Genomic DNA, 23,215 nt, shown 5'->3' on the forward strand with positions numbered 1-23,215 from the left:
ATGCAGAGCAAAATTCCCTCAGAGCCCGTACGGACCTTTGGCTCGTCGCACAATAGTATGACCGTTAGGCTCCTGCTTCTTTCTCCCCCTCACCCCTGCCCCCAAGCATTTCTCATGCACCCAGACCCTCTTCCCCGGATTCCATCACCGAGAAAGCTCTAACTCTGTCAACCAGGCTGGTCAGTACCGGCCTCCATCTATTGAAATGCACATTTTATTAACCTATACAGTTAGGAACAGCTTTCAATCTGAGACTAAACTGTACAAATGGAACAGAAGAAGGTAAAACGTCCCTTTGCCAGGAATCCTACAATATTAAACCACTCTGGGGTATTGATTTACGGAAATTAGATTCTTTCTAATATACTTGCTATGTGCATTTTCATGGAGCTCATCCAGGGGCCAGGCCTCTGCTTCTGTTATACAATGAGAAATGAGAATAGTGAATGTTTCAGAGATGTCAGCTGGGGAACTGATTACCAAGAAGCAAGTGTGAATGATGGGGCCATGGGATGGTGAACAGCAGTCGGTGGTTTGTATTTTTTACATCCCTACATTTATTACAACTGATTCCTGTCAAGTTAGAAAATATAACATGGATTTCAAACCTTAGCAGTGCACAAGAATTATCTTGTATAGCTTTTAAAAACACAGATTCTTGGGTCCTACACTGGTCAGTTTCAGAATGTGGTGGCCATGAACTAGTGTTTTTAAACCTTCTCAGGTAATGTGGAAGTAACCAGTCCTTAGATTGGCATTGGGGAATTACTGGTTCTTTGGCACATATTTAATGACATCTAGAGTTTTTTGATTAACACTATTGTCCAGACTTTAGAACTTCTCCCTGAATGTCTTTGCACTGAAACCATCATGAAGAAAGGCTTGTAGGTCTCATTTTATGAGAGTCTCAGAGCAGAAAAGATGGTGCTGTGGATATTCTACAATGAACTTTAATTCACTTGGTATTTTGATTCTAGACCAAAAAATCTTTAAAATTGTTCAAGTCCTTACACACAAATATATAAATTGATCCTGAAATATCAAAATGTCACAATTAGGATAAATACAAACATATTTCACAATACTTTTAAACAATTACTTTCTTAAGAAAGTGGAATTACTTTAATTTTCAGTACATCTAAAAATACTGACAATTTAATGTTGTTCTGTTGCTTTGTAAATGATGGAATAATAATGCTATTTCTAACTGGCCTTACTTAACTTGTCCACTGCCTTAAAGACAGACTAATGTATAAAAAAAGAAACCACAGATAAAGAAAAGAATGATTCATCAATTAAATAAAGTGGAGAGTGGAAAGTATGTTGCCGCAAAACATTCTTTATGCCTTAAACAAATTAAATCTCTTGTGATTCCACTGGAAAAGTAGATACTCAAGAAAGTATATTCACAACTTTATCAAAGGAACACAGATCTATGCCTTTTAATGAAAGCTTAACCTGAGTTTACACAATGTTTAGGAAACATTGCAGTAATATCTCGCATATCCAACTTATAATACTTGAAAGTTGACTGTGAATTGATTTTTCTAGCTTGATATTCTCAATAAACCTCTAGTCATATCTACTATATTCCAGCAGGGGGCCAGAGATACCATAATCAACAAGGCCAAGTTCTTCCTCTTGGGAATCCCATAGACTTCATTTTTTTCTCCAACATCAAGCTAAGCTCTATAAAAGAGCTATTTTAAGATTCTGCAGTTTTCATGAAGTTAGATACTCTACAGAACAGCCTTTAAAACAATTGACTCTATGTAATTATTTTTATGCTCATAAAGTTATTAAGTACCTGATAAAAAACACCAAGAGTTGCACTATAAGAAATATTTCACCTAAATGCACAATATTGAACCAATGAAATTAATTGTCACATTTCTAGCATTATAGAGACTTCTGGGTTAGGTGCAGTGATCCCTTCAAGAAAATGTGATCTTGCCCAGCCAGTGTGGCTCAGCGGTTGAGCATCGACCCAGCATCTAGGAGATCATGGTTCAGTTTCGGGTCTGGGCACAAGCCCGGGTTGTGGGCTTGATCCCCAGTAGGGGGCATGCAGGGGGCAGCCAATCAATGATTCTCTCATCATTGGTGTTTCTGTCTCTCTCTCTCTCTCCCTCTCCCTTCCTTTCTGCAATCAATAAAGATATATTAAGAAAACAAAAGAAAAAAGAAAAAGGAAACTTGATATTAATATTTTGCTTTCAGCAATAAAATAGCACTTCATGTGTTACTTGTGAAGGACGATTTATTACCTTAATATCATCTTAATAATTTATTTCTTCCTTTCTTCAGGTTTAATCTCACACCACAGCCCTTTGGCCTTAAAGAGTAATTTAGTCTATTAGCCCAGAAACCTTTCAACCAGTCCTTGATGCCGAGCAGAAGCAGATAGTTTCATTAAGAGTGTGCTGTGCTTGAAGGTCAGCTTCAGTTCATCACATACCTGCAGGACTGTGCAGGTAGAAACTAAATATTTTGGCTTCCAGTCTCCTTGTGAATAGACTTCCTTGAAATAAGAAAGAAGACAAAAGAGACTGAATGAGGCCCACACCAGGGCTTGAGGCTCAGGAAAATTATTTAACAGGAGATATGTGGTAGTCTTTCGCAAGTGGTAATTTACCCTCATTTGGGGACACAGTGTGCAGTAAGAGTATGGGGATTCATGTTATGCACAAGCTGAATGGGGAGGTCTATTGTTCTGCTGAGATTCATGTTTAATTCTTCACACCTGTATATTTCCTGAGGAAGAAAATGACAATGTTATCTACCTTTTTCTGTATATATTTATTATTTTTATTTAAATTAAGAGTTATACTACAGAGTTTCTCTTGAGTAAAAGGAAAATATCTGAAAAAGTTACATTACAAAGAGGAAAACAGGAAGGCAGCTTCCTGAATTTTTTATGAAAACTCACCTAGAAGGCACTGCATATTTTGGAATCAAATAGCATGGAGGCCTTAGGACACATAAGCAATGTAACTGAATCAAAGAAACTTCAGAAGTCTTAGAGCCTTACAAATAGTTCTCCTTGGAAAAGATGCAAATGCAATTGTAAAATTATACATAAATATAAAGATGTAATGGGATGGGAGCATGGAATATTTATGATTATCTTTTTAAAAAAAATTCAACTTAGTTGACCTATAACAGGCATAAAACATCTAAAGTGTATTTCATGGTGCTTTGATATACATATACATTATAAAAGGATTTCCCCGTCTAGTTAATTAACATGCCCATTGCCTCATGTGTTTATGGGTTTTTTGCTTGTTCATTTGTTTTTTATTAAATGATTCTTGAAAAGAATCACCCAATAAGGTGAAACAAAGGAGCCTTTGAATATATTACAATAAGGTTATTTAAAACAATTTTCAAAAGCTTGAACTATTTTTTTTTAATCTTAAGATAGAGTAGTTAAGACCTGTATAAAACAAGCATCTTTAAAAGGGAGATTACAGAAACTCTAACCTAGATGTTTACAGAAAAAAAGAGAGAACTTTTTTTTTTAATTTATCTTTATTGTTGAAAGTAGAACTTTTTAATAACAACAAAACAATCTAATTAAAATATGGGCAGAGTTACCAAATAGATATCTTTTTTCAAAGAAGACATCCAAATGGCCAACAGTTACATGAAAAGATGCTCTACCACTAATTATCAGGGAAATGCGCATCGAAAGCGCAGTGAGTTATTACCACACACCTGTTAGAATGGCGATCGTCAAACGGCAAGCAATAGCTAGTGTTGGTGAGGGTGTGCTGGTCCCTTAGGTATTCAACGGAACCCTTGAGTACTGTTGAGGAGAATGTAAATTCAGCCACTATGGGAAACAGAATGAAGTTTTCTCAAAAAATTAAAAATAGAGCTACCATTTGATCTGGCAATTTTAATTCTGAGTTTACATCCAAAGGAAGTGAAAATAGAATATTAAAGAGACTCCCATATTTGTTGCAGCACTGTTTGCAATAGCCAAGCTGTGGAAACAAACTATGTGTCCATCAATGGATGTGTGGATAAAGAGAACATTATTTATACACACAGTGGAATATCATTCAGCCACGAGGAAGAAAGAAATCTTGCCACTTGAGACAACATGAATGGACTTTGAGGGCATTGTTCTAAGTGAAATAAGTTAGAAGGAGAGACAAATGCTGCAGGATTTCACTTGTACGTGGAACCTACAAAAGCTGAATTCACAGAAATAGAGAGTAGAATGGTGGTTACCAGGTGCTGGGGATGAGGGAATTGAGAGGTTGAATAAGGGGATGAACTTGCAACCAGTAGATAAATAAGTCCTGGAGATTTAATGCACAGAATAGTGATTATAGGCAACAATACTCCTATAAATTTCAAAGTTCCTAAGAGACTGGATCTCACTTGCTATCACTGCAAAAAGGAAATTATAATTATGTGACAGAGGTGCTACCCAATGCTACAGTGGTAACTATACTGCAATACATATATGTATTAAATTAGCAAATTGTACATCTTAAACTTATACAATGTTGTATGTCAATTATATCTCAATTTAGAAAAGAAACAAGAGAAGATTTGACTGAGATTGAGCATCATTGAAAGACTAGCATATAAAATTATTTTGAAGGGGGCATAAGATTTTGAAAAATAGATGTTTTGGAGGAAGGCATTTCAGGCAGAAGAAAAAAATAGCATAAAAAAACAGGGACACAAAAACTTATGGGGTATGGTCAAAGAAAATAAGTAACAGGCTGTAGATTTAAAGTATGTTTTAAAAAATTTATCTTTATTGTTGAAAGCACTACAGGTATCCCATTATCCCCCCCCCCCCAGTTGATCCCCTTCACTTCTTACCCTCTTTTCTCTGAAATATGATCGTCTGTTGCCTGCATCAATGTCTCTGGATCTATTTAGTTCATCAGATTCTTTTGTTCATTAGTTTCTTCTTAAAGAAGACCCTTCAACTACATTTCCTATAGTGCTGGTCTGGTGGCGATGAACTCCTTTAGCTTCTTCTTATCTGTGAAGCTCTTTATCTGACCTTCAATTCTAAGTGATAGCTTTGCTGGGTAGAGCAATCTTGGTTGTAGTTCCATGTTTTTCATCACTTTGAATATTTCTTGCCCCTCCCTTCTGGCCTGCAAAGTTTTAGTTGAGAAATCAACTGACAGTCCTATGGGTGCTCCCTTGTAGGTAACTAATTGCTTTTCTCTTGCTGCTTTTACGATTCTCTGTCTTTAACCTTTGGCATTTTAATGATGATGTGTCTTGCTGTGGGCCTCTTTGGGTTCCTCTTGTTTGGGATTCTCTGTGCTTCTTGGACTTGTAAGTTTATTTCTTTCCCCAGGTAGGGGAAGTTTTCTGTAATTATTTTTTCAAATAGGTTTTCAATTTCTTGGTCTCTTTCTTCCATTTCTGGCACCCCAATAATATGAATGTTGGGCCTCTTGCAGTTGTTCCAGAGGCTCCTTATACTATCTTCATATTCCTGGATTCTTTTTTCTTTTTGCTCTTCTGGTTGGATGTTTTTTGTTTCCTTAGGTTCCAAATTGCTGATTGTAAATTATTCTTCATTGCAGTTCATGTAGCCTTCATTTAAAATTGGTACTTTATTATGTCATCGATTTTCTCAATTATTTTTGTCATACTCTTACTAATATCCTTGAGATCCTTATAACCATAATTCTGAACTCTGTATCTGTTAGCTTTCTTGATGCAATTTCATTTAGTTCCTTTTCTAGAGATTTTTTCTGTTCTTTCCTTTGTGTCATGTTTCTTTGCCTCCTCATTTTGGCTGCTTCCAGGTGTTTGTTTCTATGTGTTAGGTAGAGCTGCTATGTTTCCTGGAATTGGTAGAGTGGCTTTGTGTAGTAGGTGTCCTGTAGGGCCCAGTGACTCAGCTTCCCCAGTCACCTGAGCTGGGCCTTCTAGGTGCTCCCTTGTGTGGGCTGTGTGCACTCTCCTGTTGTAGTTGAGCTTGGTTGCTGTTGGCATCACTGGGAGAAATTGACCCCCAGGCAAATTGGTTGTGAGGACCAGTTGCAGCTACAGCCAAAGAGCTGCTGTGCTGGAGACACCCCTATGGAGCAGGATTTACTTCAGTGGAGCTTTGGTGTTCACCAAGTGCACCCCTTAAATGTGTCACTTGTGGATGTGGTAGGGTTGTAATCCAGCGTGGTCGAGTCTGACCCCCACGTGCACTGTCTCTGGGGCCTCCCTGGAGGTGCAAAGTCAGCCTGTGCGAGTGCCTTGCCCAGGGCCACCCAGCATGAGCTACTCAGCAAACTGTAGTTGGCTGCTCCTTGTGCTGGGCTTGGAGGTGCCCAGGAGAGGCCAAGCTATGAGCCAATGCAGCTGCCGCTAGTGCCAGGCCTGGGGCGGCTTATTAAGCCGTAGGGGGCCCGCTGCTACTTGTTTGAGAGATTTTAGGCAAGTCCTAAGCATGAGGCTCGAGAGGCCACTGCACAGAAAAGCCCCTGGAAACGGCCTGGATGAGCTGCAGGTGGGGAGGGCGGGGCCTCCGGGAATCACGGGGCGGGGCCAACGGCGTGAGTCAGGTGCTGGCGATTCAAACATGGCGCCTGCCTGCCGGCTGTGTGCGGGGAGGACTCGCCACAGGAGCCATGGCCTCCGCCAGACCTTCTGCCCGGGAGGAAGCCGCCCTCCGCCTCTCGCCCGGATCTCAGGCAGGTTAGTTCCCCCCGAGTGTCCCGGGTCCTTTCAGGCTGCTCCCGGCGCTGGGCTCAGAGGGAGCGTCCGAGTGAGTCCCTGTGCGGGCCCTTTAGAGGAGCTGCTGGGGCTCCCGCGGCCTCCGCGACCCTCAGGGACAGTTCCCGCTGGGTTTACAGCTGGAAGGTGTGGGGACGTCTCTTTCCGGCCCTGGAGCCCTGGGCTGGGGGCCTGCTGTGGGGCTGGGACCCCTCCCTCCTCCAGGAAACCTCCGCCGCCGAGATTCCCTCCTGGGTTTAACCCGCGGCACCGGGTGTGGGCCTGCGGCCATGTCTCCCGGATTCACCCCTATCCACCCGCGTCTCCGCCCCTCCTCCCAGTCTCGGTGCTGCTTCAGCTCCCTGGTTGTGGGGCTTCTGTTCAGCCAGGTTTCAGGAGGCTCTGCAGGATGGTGGTTCTGTATTTTAGTTGTAATTTTGATGTGGTTTTGGGAGGTGGTGGGTGCAGCTGCTACCGACGCCTCCAGCTTGTTTCCTCCCTACTCTTAGATTTTAAGTTGTGGTTACATAAAGAATGATTATACATAAATAAAAACTAAAAACAAAGTCGGAGGAAGAAACTCATTTGCAGACAAGGGCCATAGAAATGGTAATGTTTGCTTTGGCTATGCTGGTCATGTTAGAATATTTAAGTAAAGGTGATGAACAAGTGGTAGGTGAATATATGATTTTGGTGGTTAGAGGTAGGCCCCTGGGGTTGTGAACAAATAAGATCTACTTACCTAGTGGCAGCTCCCAATGATAAAGAGGCAAGAGGTGATTATAGGCCCCTGGAGAACGGTTCCTATTGGGAGCTAAGCGGGATAGTGGTTGTTAGCGCGCATGAAAGTATCTAAACCAAAATAGCTTGTAAACTTAGTCAACTGAGTATCATTTACTCTAGGTCTTATTTTCTCTGTAGAAAGAATCAGTGTGATGATCAGAGAGTTAAAAATATGCAGAAGCAAGGGCAAGTAGGTTTTGAGAAACAAGGGATGATTACTGTGGTCAAATATGAAAGAGAAGTCAGTGAACGTGAAGACTGGGAAAAGACTTATAGGCTGGTTATCAAGAATTTGTAGTGAAAGTTATTCTGCAAGAAATGAAAACATGATGGAATTATGGCAAAAATGCTACAGCTGCTCTTTCAAAAGGTTTGGCAGCCAGAGGACAGGACAGAGTGATGCCTTGAGAGACTGTCAGTGTGAGGATAGGCTTTGCAGAAGGGAAAATGGAAACACATTAGTAAGAAAAAAAAGGGAAGAATGCCGAAAATGCTGATTATTTAATGGAGCAAGTTTTCATGAAAAGAAGAAAAAAGGTTACTGTCAAAGTCCAGGTAGATGGTTTAGCACTAAAAAATGGAGGAATTATGGTTCTTTTCTTCTTTTATTTGGGCAGGAATGAAGGGTAAGGTGCCAGATATCGATGGGAGGTCTTTACGTAGAGAACAGTCTGCACGGGTCATTTGAGGTGGCATTGATAAGCGCAGCTAGGCAGGGATGAAGATTTTAACATGGGAAGAAGGGAATATATTAAAATGTAACGAGAGGGCTGAACTCTCTTTTCAGGATGATGCACTATGGAATCAGGAAACAAATATCATTTCTGAGCAGTAGTGAGAGATGAGCAGGATTGGGAGATAGGGATCTGTAGTGAAATTAGCACCATGTACCTACTTTCTCCAGCAATGCTAAATTGTCTAAAACCAGTGAAACGATTCTAAGGACTACTCAGAGTTGAGTAGAATACAGATGGAAAAGGCAAACAGGCGAGGTATTTTCCAGGATTAATGAGAAGACCACTAAGGAGGCTTTATACGGTTTCACTAAGTTAGGAAGAAAACTGAAGTCAGACAGAGGTGAATGAACCAGATATATAAGGACAGTTCAATGAGAACAAACTTCAAGTTGGTTGTTAATGAAAGTATAGAAAGGGTGAAAAGTAAGATAGTTCTGTCATAGAGGAAAATTTCAAAGTTCAGAATCAATAATATTGATCGAGGACACATAATAAGCAAAAGTGTAAGCTCTTATTGATCCAGAATGTTTGCGGAATGAGATATCTAAGTAAATGTGCTGACTTAAAAAGAGTATTATATATATGTATGTAACATATTTCTACAAATAATCAAGTACGTGGGATTCTGCCAGATGAACTCTCATTTTATTCCCAATAGCCATGAAAATATCTGAAATGTTAGGCATCCGGAGTCCTAAGTCAATATCAGCGATATGTCTAAGTAACATGAAATAGTGTATATCTATTTCTATGCCTACATTGCCTTATCTGTTTACCTACCTATATATGTATATATGTAGCCTGTATCTGTATCTGTCAGATCTTCTGAATATATTGCAAAGACCTAGGAGCGCAGGAGTTGTTCTCACACCCTGCAATCTTCCCGAACAGGAATGTTAGACTTTGCTATGAGGTTGAAAGAAGGAGGGATGAGTAGCTTCTATATTCACTTAGTTGTATATACCATAGAAATCGGTGCAAACCAAAATGTACCTTTGGAAAACCAAGAAGTAGAAAGGGCTTGGAGGGCAGCATTAATTGGGAGAAAAATAGAAAAGGTTTTCTTCCAGTGGAGAGGGCCCAATCGGATAAGCGCGAAAGGTCAGCTAAATGCAAAGCTCAGGACTCCTCTCTTTCCTTGCCTTCCAGCTATTACAATGGTCTTTTGTATATAATATTCTTGATGCAGAAAGAGATGTATAGCATGGGCTGTCAATTTTCATAAAGCAAATAATACATGTAATTAAAACTTTGCTGCCTAAAATACTCTATCTTAAATGATTCAGGAAAACCTTTGTGAGGAAGGTTGCTGTTGAAGATAGATTGCTTCTCAGAGGAATTAGAGTTATTTTAGCTTAACCCATGCTCACCAGTCTATATGGTGCATTCAATTCGACATTTACCACTAGGCATAAAAGAGGCAAAATTGTTAGCTGTGTTGGACAAAAAAAAGAAGTGGCATTAATGACCCATCCTCTATTTTAATGGTTATAGTCACTTGTAAACATACTTGGCAAGAAGCAGAGTGTGTTGGGAGGGAAATGAGTTGACCAGTCAGACAGAAACAGAGCATGTGTATTGTGAAAAATAGGAAATAAAGCCTCACTAGTAGAATGGCACAAAATTATGAGCGAATTTTAATGCCAGGTAGGAGAATTTGGTTTTCATGCAGAAGGCTATAGGGTATAGGAGTTTCCTGAGCAGAAGAGTGACATCGTAATAGCGATATTTCAGACAGATTATTACAGTGAAAGGGTGAATTAGAGAAGGAATGAATAGGGGCAATTAAAGAGCTGCTGTAGTATTCAAGCATCAAGTGAGGAAAGCCTACGCTTCAGTCTTAGTAGCCACAATTGAGAAGAAAAGGAAAATCAGAGAGACACTTTAGAAAAAGAATGAGAAAAATGACTGAACACAACAACAGACTGCCTCTTCGGAATTTCAAAATAGAAAGCATCAAAAATTCATTTTCTCTCTGTACTCATTATATTTTTCATCTCGCTGTATTTCCTATTAATTCTTTATGACCTGCCACTTAAGCAACAAGTAAGAATAATTTAAGAAGAAATGTGACTATCATTTTCTGAAAAGTACCATGAAAGATGTTAACAGTATATTGCATATAGTAAGTGCTCAATAAATGTTCATGAAAAATTTAATTTTGAAATCATCAAATATATAAAGTCAATTCCTCTTTCAGGAATCAGCTTTCGGAATCTAGGGTTGTCATACTTGAGCTATGTGAAGCATGATGTCAAGAACAAAATAAACGGAGACTTTCAGTGTTTTAAGCAGTGAAATGTCACCAGGGACGGCTTCAGAAATATAAGAAAAGAAATGGACACAGTCAACTTATATGTTGAAATATAAATGAAAAGTTTCCTATCTAATTTTTATAACCGAGGCAAAATACTTAATCATCAAAACTATTTATGGATTGGTAGTATGAGAAATCATTTAGGAAAGTCAAAATATGAATCAATATGTGTTTAGTGACAAGAAAATAGAAATGAAATCTTATCTTGGTCCACTTTTTGTATATTATAGTAGCTGAATGATTACTGTGAACAAACCTTGGGTAAAAATGACACTCAAATTATTTCATTGAATGAACATTTTGAATGACTAATTCATTATGAGCACAAATATTTTAATATTTTAAAATCCAGATCATTCTTACAAAATATACAAGCAAATTTGTTGAAAAATGTCTTCAATTAACATAATGGGTGAATTATAAAATCATTGAATGTTATATATACTATTTTGCTTACTGATGACATTGCATAATTCAGTAAAATTTGATATTTATAAATTTATAAACGTATTCATGGATAATTTAAAAACAACCAGAAAAGCCAAACCCATAAATAATACAAAAATTTATTAATTTTATAAATAAAAAAATTTGTACCTGTGTCACAAAATTTAATTAGCCAAAATTTAATTTATACTATATTCTAACCAAAAATTTGAAATTATTTTGAAACATATGAAATTGCTAGTTGATTTGGAAAATTTTAATTATATTATTCATCTAGCTCCTGAAAATAATTAAGGAAAAACATCATCGAAGTATCTATATCCCTAGGAACTCATTAATTTTCTTCATTTACATGCTCAATGAGTAAGACTTTGTTAAGTCACCCAGGTGTTTGTTGATAAATGCACTCATAAGTCACTCTCTTGAGATTTATACTTGGAATTAATCTGATTTTGTTTTCTTACAGAGCAATTTGTTCGCATCTCCTTTACAACGCTTACGTAGACATTCTGCCCTGGATCGCTCTTCCTTAGAGTGTATGAGAAACTCGTTCAGAGTTTGTTGAATAATTAAATTTTGAATTGCCCTTCATCCTTCCTGTCATGGTGAACAGAAAGTGGTGAGAAAATTAATTTGACACTCTTCATATTTTTTCAGTCCCTTCACTGCTATTAAGTGACATGCCATAAATTAGATACACAATTTAGAATTTAAACTTTTTTTATACATATGAAAAATATTTTAAAAGCCAAAATTGACTTGAACCATCATTAAATTTGTCCTTGTTTTACTAAATGCAAAATGTTATTAGGTTGAAAATAAAAGTATTTTATCTGTAACAATAGTAATGAAATAATATTTTAAAAGATTTTAATATCATATTTTCTAATATTAAATAAGAAAGTTCATTTAATCTATTTTTTCTGTCATTTTTTGGGGGTGAATACCTAACGTGATAAACATATCTGCATTCCTTTGTTTTTTTGTTTGTTTTTGGTTTGCGTTCAAACTATTTGTTTATATTTTAAAATATTTTTCTTAAATAAAAATGCATATACAAATCCTTTCAAAGTTGAAATTAGATGCATCCTTCAGTGATTATTAACACTAGTCCCTTATTTTAAGACAAACAAAATGATGTTTGGATGTTCCTTTTCTTAAATTTAATTTTTTTTTCAATTACAGTTGATCTTCAATAGTATTTTGTATTAATTTCAAGTAGACAGCATAGTGGTTAGATAATCATATGCTTTACAAAGCGTTCCCCCGATATTTCCAGTATGGATGTTCTGTCTTTATCAGGAACCAACAGCTGGATAACATCAGACCTAGCGCTTAAGTTTTTTCTAGGCCTCATTTTATTCCTTCCATTAAAGACCTAAACACTCAAGTATGGACCTGAATATATACACAGTTGTATTGTGTGTTAAGAGGAAATTGAACATTTAATTTCTCTCCTTAAAAATAAAGATCTGTTCAATAAACTAAAAACACACAAAAATGCAATGAAATAATAAAACAGCTGCCATGGATGCTTTCCCTGTAGTGGGATCTAGTTAAGATGGCTTAAGGCGCTTCATTCATTGACTCAGTTTCCCACCTTGTCTTTTAAATCATAAGCATTGATTTTTCCTATAGTTTCATCATCTTCTGTGGTCAGTATAATGAAGTGATATCTAACTTCATTTATAAGATACACTCTTCTCATTCTGGTTTCTTTATCTCTAGTCTCGAATCCCTATTAATGAAACCTAATAAGGAACAAAAGAGAAATCTGCTGCTGATGAAATGACATTTCAAGAGCCTTAGAGGTGAGTTCCAGAGACATATAATTTTAGATATGTGCATGCCAGTGAACTGCTGAGCTTTGGAAATTTTTTCAACTAATTGGAGATAGAATTCTACCAGACACATTTCACTCTCCAGTTCAGTAAAATTTCTTAACATTTCATATTTTTATAGAACTAAACAATTTATGATCATTTCACCTTTAACCTTTATTATAATTATGTCAGAATTGCCTTATTATAGATCATACATGAAAAACTAATTCTCCGAGGGGTTAAATCATGTACCCGAGGTGGCAAAATTAGTGTGTCTTGGTTGGAATTTAAACCCAAGTTTTCTGACTAAGATCATGTTATTGTAGCAATACTCTGTCAACTCACCTGTTCCAGGTAAGAATTTGTAACTTTCCTAAAGATTCTTCTCAAGGAGAAACATTCCATCTTCCAAATGAGTAAGAGGTTACATCTTAATAACCTTCAAAACATATCACTACTCACTTAAAATAAGCCTGCAATTGTCAGGCTCCTGTGGGTTAATTTCTTTTGCTGGTAAGACTTGATCCCATTTTCATTGCTTTCCTGCTGGCAAAATCTGCTCATGTCAAATCATATATATTATAGCACTTTCGATTTTTTTTCTATAATTCAGCTATTTTTTATGATAGCAGCATGTTGCCATGATAAAACTGTAACTTGCAGAATAGGAAACAGGATTAAGAACAATAGGAGAAGACCCCTTTGCTATAATAAGAGTGGTCAGGCAGTGAAATAGTCTTTCTCTTAGATAAGTATTTCTCTCTCTGTAGCTGGTGTTATTTGACCACATGCAGAATGGCAGAGAAGAAACAGCATCCACCGGGGGAGGGGGTTTACATTAGTGTTTCTCAAAAGTTTCTAATCAAAAGAATGTTCTAAGGAGTTTATTTAAAGCTGTTTTTCCTTTGATCCTGGATATCTGCATATTAATTAGATCCCTAGGTAATTTTTATGATCTGCTGGTTTCGGAAACACTGCCTTAGATGGTCACAAATAAAACTTTCAACTCAGAAAGTGGCTGCTTTAGGGCCAGGCATGTGTCAAGTGAGGGGTGTAAGTGTTAAGCTGTGGGTCCTAGCTTGAGGGTTGAAAATAGTTAATGAAGCACTAGAATATATGTGAAAACAAGAACGAAGGGAAGAAACACAGGAAGGAAAGGAAGAAAGGAAATGGGAAAGGAAGAGAGGAAGGAAAAGCTGGATGCCAATGAAAGGGGGATTTAATACATGTGGAGTTTACGCACTAAATTTCAGATATTTATCTAGGGCAGAGTAAGGAAGAAATGAAATCCATTCAAATCCATAGTAAAATACAAATTGTATTTCTGGGCAATTTTTTTCTTGTTGCCCACTGTCAGAAAGTGAATTTGTAATTATGATGGGAAGAGAATACGGAATGTTTGATTTCGACAAATTTCCTAAAAAACCCTCAAGAGATAGTGGGAGGTGAATTAGGAAAATAAATACCAAATATCCAAATCTTCACGATGCTGTGGCTGGATCTAAGTCTGGTGTCTTCTGTTTGTTTGCTTTTTTGTTTTTGTAGTAAAAGGTATGCTGACGGATGTATGTACTTCTATTTGATCATAACATTTTTGGTAAAATTCTAATTTTAATAATTTAAATGATCAAAGAGTACTTTTTATTTTTAGAAAAGCTAAACAGACTTTAAGGATAACCATATATTCTAAGACTGACAGGATTCCCAATCTAAAAGTATCACTAGCTTCTCTGAATAGCTTTTAAATGATATAAAATAAGCAACGAGACATTTGTCTCTTATTCCTTAGCAAAGTAGCAAAGTATACTTAGATGACATTTCTACAAGACAAAATGTTGAAGTTTTTTATTCAGCTTTATTGTTTATGAACAACACATCACAACACGATTGGTGTAGTGTCACTGATACCAACTTTATAGTGAATTTCCCTCTTGAGATGACTCAATTTCAATGAGAGATCAGTTATCCATATAAATACATTATCAACATAATGCAATTTGCTGTGCATAAATATGAAAGCGTTATAATGATTCATTTTGCTAAATGAACTCAAAATGCAGCTAAATATATTATGGTACATAATTACAAGAGTTAGTTTTCAGGGTTTGCATGAGAAGACTTTAGATTAATATAATTTTATTACATATATCTGATTATACATTTTCACAGTATGTTTGCTTAAGGTATTTAATATGTTGCGCCCAGTCAAGCAACAAAAGGAATTCTTTACAAAATGGGATCTTATTAAATATTTTATAATTTAAAATATTTTAGTAGTTCCTTACGGGAAAACTCTCTTACTCTGGGTTTATGGTATTTTTTAAGTGGATTCTGATTCTCCTGGAAAGGAAAGTTAGTCATGTTGGCTTACGATAGCATCTGGAATCTTTTCAGATTTAGGTAGAGATGCCAGAGGATTCACAATGAACATGCTGTTTTGTAAGCCACCAGTTCCAGTCTCGCCAGGGTAGAACAGAGACTTGCTAGGGATTTTTTGTGAAATCTGAGCTGTGACCACATTTCTAAGTCACTCTGTTGTATTTCAACCCATATATATCTCTGCAGGAAATCCCAAAGACAACCTTTTGCATGATTTCTTTTATTTTTTTATGCACTAAAAATAATGATTGAGCCACTATTATGTGCTTTTTACTTTAGTGTTTTATTGTGTGCAAGATAGTAGGATAAAAGAAGTGATTAGGGCGTGATTACTGTCAATCCTCCCACCCCAAGTTCTGCCCCCTGCAAACAGCTCTAAAACTGCCTAGATATATTCACAGGGGAGCTGGGTACTTATAACTGTTATTGTCCACATCAGGCCTGACCTCCATTACGTAGGGTGGGTGGTCGGGCAGCAAATCAAAGGGGGGCTATGTTGCCAACCTCATTTTATTCTGTTTATAGCAAACAGCTGCTCCCAGATGTTAAAACTTCCAAAGTTCCCGCTCCCTTGGCTCACAGAGATACATGTTCCCCTAGGCACACTCCTGGCTGGTCAGGATATGTCCAGGCTAACAATTCCCTCTGCCCCGTGCATGGCTGGCTCCCTGGCCTGGGCTTCTTCAGTTCAATCTGTGTGACGAGTCCTCTCTCATGGGCCTTCTTTCACGGAATAACTACATAGAGATGAATTTTGTTCTCTAATTCACGATAAAGGAGGCACTTGGAAAATGTATTTGAAATAACTGAATTTCCTTTCAGGCTTTTTCTGCCATCCGCCTTGTACCCAAACCATTTTTGTTTTCGCTTTGCCCTTTAAAATGCTAATTAGACCACTTCTTTGTTTTTATAGAGCCCTTAGAGCACTTTGCAGTTTATGAAGGTAATCCATATGTTCTCTCATTGAGTAAGGAACTAACACTTTGCCGTGTGTTAGCTTCAGGCTTCATCTTTACTAGAGACAGGGTACAGACGCAGCGAGTAAAAATGATGAATGCTAGTAACAATTACTAAATGTTTAAAGCATGTACTCTTGACCAGGTATAGTCATAAGTAGGTTGCGTGTGTTGTTTCATTTAATCTTTAACCCCAAGGAATAAGTAGCATGATTCTCCTTTACAGATGGGAAGGATCAGGCAAAAAGTAAACCACGAGACTAGGAGTATAAGCCAGGCACGAATGCCAGAGCCTGTATGCTGATACCTTTTTTCTTCTAGGGTCACACTACCTCCCTTGGTAGATTTTCAAGTATCTACTGTTTGTGTGGGGGCAATCATACTCCGTGGAGAGATGGCTCCAAAACACACCATGTGGTGACTGCTCAATTCTAAACCTAATCCTAGGCATGACATTCAGATCTATAACCAATTAAGTGACAAAGGCTGATTTACTGAGAGGGGGTGATTGTAATCTACCTAAAACTACAAGAGACAGAAAAATACTGTCTTAAAGTCACTTCAAGGTATGTTAACTAACTAATAAAAACATGTAGTCATTAAGATTACTTCTCTCTACAAAGATTAGAAAAATGGTAAAAGGGCATACCATTTACATTTGATTTCCGAAAATATAAGAGTGTAATGTTTTCCTCCTGCAAAATGAGGTAGATATTAGCAATGTTCCCTTGTTAGGAAAGAATTTTCTTCTTATTATCCTCTTAGCTTCTTCTAAAACAATTAGATCCCTAATAATATTTGAAAGAGGAGCTAGCTTCTCAAACACAGGAAGTGGCAGTCTAGCTAATTGCATTCTAGGTCAGTGGGTCTTTCTCTGCATGTTTATCGTACATGATAATGTTTCTCTGGGGGAAATGCGTGGCAGTGTTCCAGTGATTTATTGTTTTTCTACATACTGTTAATGCAAGGACTCTGGTATTTTTGAGGAAGTTATGGCACATCAGGATACGTAGAGTATTCCACTTGCCAGAGAGAAGGTCAGGTGAAAAAAGAAAAGAGAGAATATAAATGCAACAACTTCAAATCAAGACTAAATCTCTATGTAGTTCCTTGGTGTGCATCACATTGAATCAATACTAAGAAATTGCAATTAGTCATAAGAAAGCAAACTTTAGAATGCTGAACAGATGGGGAAAACAGAAAAGAAAAGAAGTTATCTTCTATGATAAGACAAACAAAGCATATGACCATTTTCTTCTCATTGATTTTCCTCTTCATTAAGACGTGTCCATTTACTCTCTTTTATTTTGAAGATTCTGGCTGGAGTCTTGAAACTAGAATTGTCTTCAGTAAAGTATTTTGTTCACTATTCAATAAGAAATACAAGGCAAATTCCAAATTGGCTTGGGCAAATAATTGTTTATGCTCTAATTAACCATCTCCAAATACAAACAGCCCATAGACCTCCTTAGCCCATTCCAGTAACAGACATCCCAAGTTCTTGGGCAAATATTCACTCTGATGACACTGTGGAGTATAGAGGGGGAAACACAGGTTTTCCAAGCAGGAGAAAGAGGAAAAATTAAAGCAGAGTTTTGGAGGCTGGAATGAGAACAGTGGATTTATGGGGAAAACAAGGACTGTATCAATTAATCGACTTACTGAAGTTACGTTAAAAAGAGGAAAGCACCTACACTATATATGTTTTCACTGAGCTTTTAACTTCTTTAGCACAAAGACTGTATGCCTTTTGTATAGTAGATACCCAGCTTAAAAAAAGAAAAGAAAAGAATGCAGAACAGATGAATGATCTTACACACACACATACACACAGAGAATTTGAAAAGCTAAATAGGTCTAATATTTTGAGGCCCAAGAGAGGCAAAGAAACTGGAATTTTATCTTAAAACAATAGGAAACATTTGAAAGTTCATCTTAAAGTTCAACTGAAATCTCTCCATTGTATAGCAATTTAGACATGATAATATTCATCTATTCAATCAATATTTACTGGGCATCTACTCTCCACAAAGCATACGTTCTTTATTTTAAGGAGCTCAGATAGGGGCTAATAAAAATGCATTTATAACATAGTAAGAGCAATACTGAAGACGTGCATAGGTAGAAAGAGAGACGTACTGAATTTTATGTGTATTGGGGTGAAAAGGGAAGAAGTGTGATGAGCATTATGTAGTCAGATGAAACATGGATAGGAAGTCCACAAAGAATGCACGACACAGAGTTATGGTAGCAAAAACTGGTGTCCTTGAAACTACAAAGCGTTGAGTACTGCTTGACGTCAAGTAGACAGACAGTAAGCAGAGTGAGATATGCCAGTAGAAGTAAACACAAAGCGGACCATGGAACTATTTATATACCAGTTCATTTAACTGCTCCTTGTGGTCTGTGCGGAGTCATTGAAAGGTTTAGAAAGGGGAGAATTAAGGCCATTTGAATAGTAGAGAAATAACTTTCAAGGCTGGTAGAATACAGAGCAGAGAGGGACACAACTTGAAGGGGCATATTTAGAAGGAATCAATTTGATTTTTGACTAAGACCATGATCTCCAGGTTCACAGGTCTTGCCACTCTTCCCATCACCACACACACCCTGCCTTGGCTATCATCACCCTGCACACACTCTCCTGCCATCTTTTCTTAACTCTTACACATTCTTTAAATCTTTGCTCAAATATGACTTTATCAGCGAGGCCTACTCTGATCAGGCCACATGACGTTTAATCCACTTTGCATTTCTGACCCTCATCATCCTGTGCTGTTTGAGTCTGTAGCACATCTCAGCTTCTCATAATTCATGCATTATATTTATTGTTTATTTTCTGTCTCCTGCAATGAGAATGAAAGCTCCAGAAGGGCAGGGAATTTTTTTTTTTTTTTTAATGTCTTGTTGTTCAAAGTAAGCTCAGCTTTAGAAGAGTGCCTTGCATATGGTAGGCACGTATTAAATATTTGCTGAATAAATGAAAGAGATGAAGATGAAAGGCCAGACATGAGAAATACTGAGGCCTGGTGAATCACCTAGAAAGTCCAATAGGAAGAGCCGAGGATCCCTCCGTTTCCTAGCATGGGCACCTGGGTAGAGTCATTCCACTAACGGAGAAAGCAAATGCTGAAGGAAGAAAGAGTTAGAAAGAAGACAGTGGGCTCTGGTTTGAATATATTGAATTGGACACGCCTGTGGGGTGTGCTGGTGAGATGTCTTCTTGGAAGCTCAGGGGTGCAGCGCAGGCTAGTTAAGAAAAGTGAGGAGCCATCTGCATGGGAGTCATGCTAGGACAGTAGAATGGATGAGAGCGCCCTCAGGGAGCAGTGCACAAGGAAAGCAATGGGCCAGTAACAGACTCGAGTAAATATCATAACTGATCAAAATGTAGGGTATCATAAATAGTGAACAGTGGGTTCTCATCTTTCTATATTATGATTCTGGGGATAATTGGAGGTGGTGGGATGACATGGGGCGATCCCAAGTGGGGAGGCGACTGGTCAATGATCACAGTCATCACATAACTTCCCAAAGCTTAAATTAGTGGGTCGCCAATTACCCTAATGGACCTAAAATACCGCCCTTGCCCCACCCCCCTTAGGCTGCACTTTGAGTAAATTTATAGTTTCTCCTGTTTTCCAAGGCAAGTGCAAACCCTAAGATTCTCTGTATCTGAGAAAGAACAAGACCCAAGTTCCTACAGTGTGTTTCTCATCTAATTGTTTTGATTCTCAAGTTAATTGGCATTCCGTTGGTGGGTATCCCTAAAATGATGGGCACTCTGGGGCCACGTAGCAATGTTCTGGAACATTGCACGCAAAGCTCTGTTGTCTTTAAAATAAGTTGGATTAATTTTATGAGTCAGAAGAGGTTATTTATGGTCAAAGATAAAAGGGGAAGTGCATTTTTAATTTTACAGAAGATTTAAAAGATAATTTATACTTTACTCCTAATATTATTTTGTGATTGATATATGCCGTATATCTTTTTAAGGAGCATGAATATTTCCTGAAAATCAGGAAGTATTACGAAATAATATTTTTTCTTCTGTTTTCTTTTCCACTTTCAAAATATTTTTATGACATTCTACTAGATGTGGCTTTGAGAGGGTGAGTTATTGGATTCCCAAAATAAAAGATGTGTGTGAAATATTAGATTTGTGTTATTTCCAAAATAAGAACAGAGGCCACTCTAGACTGGAAGAGTATCATCTGAAATGATTAGATTATGGCAGACTGGCAAGAACAGATATATTTTAATTAAATTATTTTTCAATTTAATCTGCCCCAGCATGTAGGCTCTTTCCTCAATCCTTTCATGAAGGTGAAGAAATTCTGAAAAAAGGGTAGGTTTGATACTCAATGTTTTCTTATTTTAAAAAATGGAGACAGCTTTTTCGGCCCTTGGCTTGCATCAAGAGGTGTCTCTCCACCAAAGGTCCCCTCGGATCCCCTGCAGTTGCACTTGTAGCTGGAAGAGTGAGCAGAATTAGTCCCACACAAGACCAGAATGGCCCCCTTATAGAGAACCCCTTTTGAGGTGTTATGTTGCCCTGAGGTGTGGTTGTATAAATAGGTAGGTCTCATCTATCAGAGTAAAGAGAAGACACTTCAGCTTTAGGCCCAGTAGATCTACTGGCTACCGGGCTAGTTCAATTGTCTTACTCATCAGCTAGAGTGCACCCAAAATGAAGAGAGAGCCAATCAAATCTCCATGGGCCTGGAGAGACTAGGTAGCTTGACCCTCAAACCTGAAAAGTCTACTGTCTTACTCTTTGAAACAGACACAACTACTCTGTACCAGGCCTTCACCACATTGGGGTCCCTCAAGATCATCCAAATTCTAGAGCACTTGATGGCGCATGCTAGGTCATCAGATATTGGGAGCTTCATAGAGAAAAGAGGCTGCATCCCATTGCCAGAGCAGAAGTTAGCATCCAGCACCACAGCTGACCCTCTCAGTGAATGGCTCCTTGGAAGCAAACCTGCCAATGGTCATCAGGCTCCTTTCACACCCAGCACCAATCTCCAGGGCTGGCTTACCCTACAGGAGACCTTGGAGAACAGCCAGACTTATGCCAGAGCTTGCAGTTTTTTAAATAATATCTGGGGCAACCTAAAGGGCTTAGAAAATTGACTCCACAAGAGTCAGCAACAAGAAGTTTCTGAAAACCCAAGTTACCAAGAGGGTAACAGTTATTCTACCACCAGTTCTTACTGCATTGATATTGAAAAGGTTGAAGATCTAAAGCTTCTTGATCTAGATGATCTGGATCTTCCTGATTGGCTAGTGACTCCCCAGGAACCCGCAAAGCTGGAGAAACCTGGGAATGGCAGCTGTGAAACCAGAGAGAATTTAAGCTCTTGTTCCAGGTGTTCCAGGAGTCCTAGGGTATGAATGGTTGGCTTCTCAAGCCCATTTCCTGTACCACTTGTCAGGACAACCAGTCCAAAGTTGTGGAGATTGAAAACCTGGACAATCTGAAGTGCCTGAATGATCACATCGAAGCCAAGAAAGCCTTGTCCACTCCCAGCATGGTTATTGAGGATTGGCTTGTCCTGGAGGTGTGCAATATGTAAGTGGCGGCTGGAGAAAGAAGGAAAGGGTGGAAATGGTGTGCCTGTGGTCACCAAACCTAAACAGGAGAAGCATACAGATTCCCTGAATATGTGGCTCTGTCCTTCCAGAAAAGAGGCAACAGAACAAGCTAAGACACCAAGGCCCATGGCTCCTTCTAGCATTGCTGATTCCTTCAAAGTGATAAGGAGCAGTCCCTTGTCAGAGTGGCTCACCACCCCCTCGTGCAAAGAAGAACATCCCAAGGAAGTGCCTAGTACCCCGGACAGAGCTGGCAAACAAAAACTCTCCAGGCCCCCGGGCACTTCCCGTGTCCCTTTAACACAGTTGACTAGGTTTTGCCAGGAAAGAAGACAGGAAACCTCAGCCAGTTATCCTCAGGAGAAGCGGGGACCCCAGAAGAAGGCCAAGCAAGGATCACTTCACTCACCCCTGCAGGAGACATGTAACTTTCCCCCAGGCTGTTACGGCCTCCCAGCAGTTTGTGATCCCTTTGCCTGTGTGTAGCTTAAAATTGATGGAGAAAAGCAGTTGTGTTGACTTCCTCTACAGATGTGAAGGAGTGGAGTGCTAGCATCAAGCACCTTTTCTGCAAATTGTCACATTTCCATGAGCGAGTGACTGCAACCTGCCAAATTGTTGTGTTTCCGGGTGTGACCAGCCAATTCCTGCCCTGCCTAATTTTGAACTAGTGAAGAGCAATAAGTCATCGTACTATGAGTTACTGTGTAAAAAAGGCTGCCTGTTGATGTTGAGGTGATTCAGTTCCTTTTTTCAAAGTATGAACTTAACTCACCCACTGCTAGAAACATGGCATCCTGGTGGATATTTCTTTCATAAGCCTCCATGGCTCCTTAGATTGGGCTGTTACTAGTACATGAAAACACTGTAGGTTTAACAAGGAAATAGTTGATTAAAGCTAGTAAACTTCCTTAACCTTTTGATTACCCTCCTCTGGATGCCTCTTTTGTTGTGGGTTTTCTTCCATTAGTGATGGAAATCATTATTTCTTCTGTCTAATTAATATATAGCATATTTCACACAAATAATTAACCTTGAGAATATAGTGATTTCTTTTAAACCAAAATGTGTACCAGCATCTTGGCAAATTTTGACATTAATTACAAAACACTTTAGCCCACGCTTTTTTCTATGTTACTTTCTTTCAGAATAAATTTAGCTGCTGCAAATGCTGTCTCTATTTCCTTCTCTAAATGTTATTAAAGTGCCTAGTGAGCTCTTTTAGAAGCTCTCTGAATTGCTTCAAGATGATATCCTGGGTAGTCCTAACCTCTTTGAAAATATTCCGAAGAAATGCGGACAGAAGAGCCCCAGCGCCGACTAATCAAAGAGCACAAGGCAAGACCTGTTGCGAATGTAGTACTTGAAAGGTTAATCACCCTAAGGGCTGGCTGTTGGTGCGCCCATGTAAATGGACATTGAGCTTGACACCTGATGCCTTTAGCGAGGGATAAATGAAAATCCTCCTACTGC

The 23,215-nt window shown here is 38.4% G+C and overlaps 1 pseudogene; it reads left to right on the forward strand.

Moving 5' to 3' along the window:
* The window catches only part of LOC107534038 (nuclear receptor coactivator 4 pseudogene), a 117,277-nt pseudogene extending 94,998 nt beyond the window's left edge, over positions 1 to 22,279 (forward strand).
* The last annotated feature ends 936 nt before the right edge of the window (positions 22,280 to 23,215 follow it).

The sequence above is a fragment of the Miniopterus natalensis genome, chromosome 2 (assembly GCF_054644295.1).
Source record: "Miniopterus natalensis isolate mMinNat1 chromosome 2, mMinNat1.hap1, whole genome shotgun sequence".
NCBI classification, from domain to species: domain Eukaryota; kingdom Metazoa; phylum Chordata; class Mammalia; order Chiroptera; family Miniopteridae; genus Miniopterus; species Miniopterus natalensis.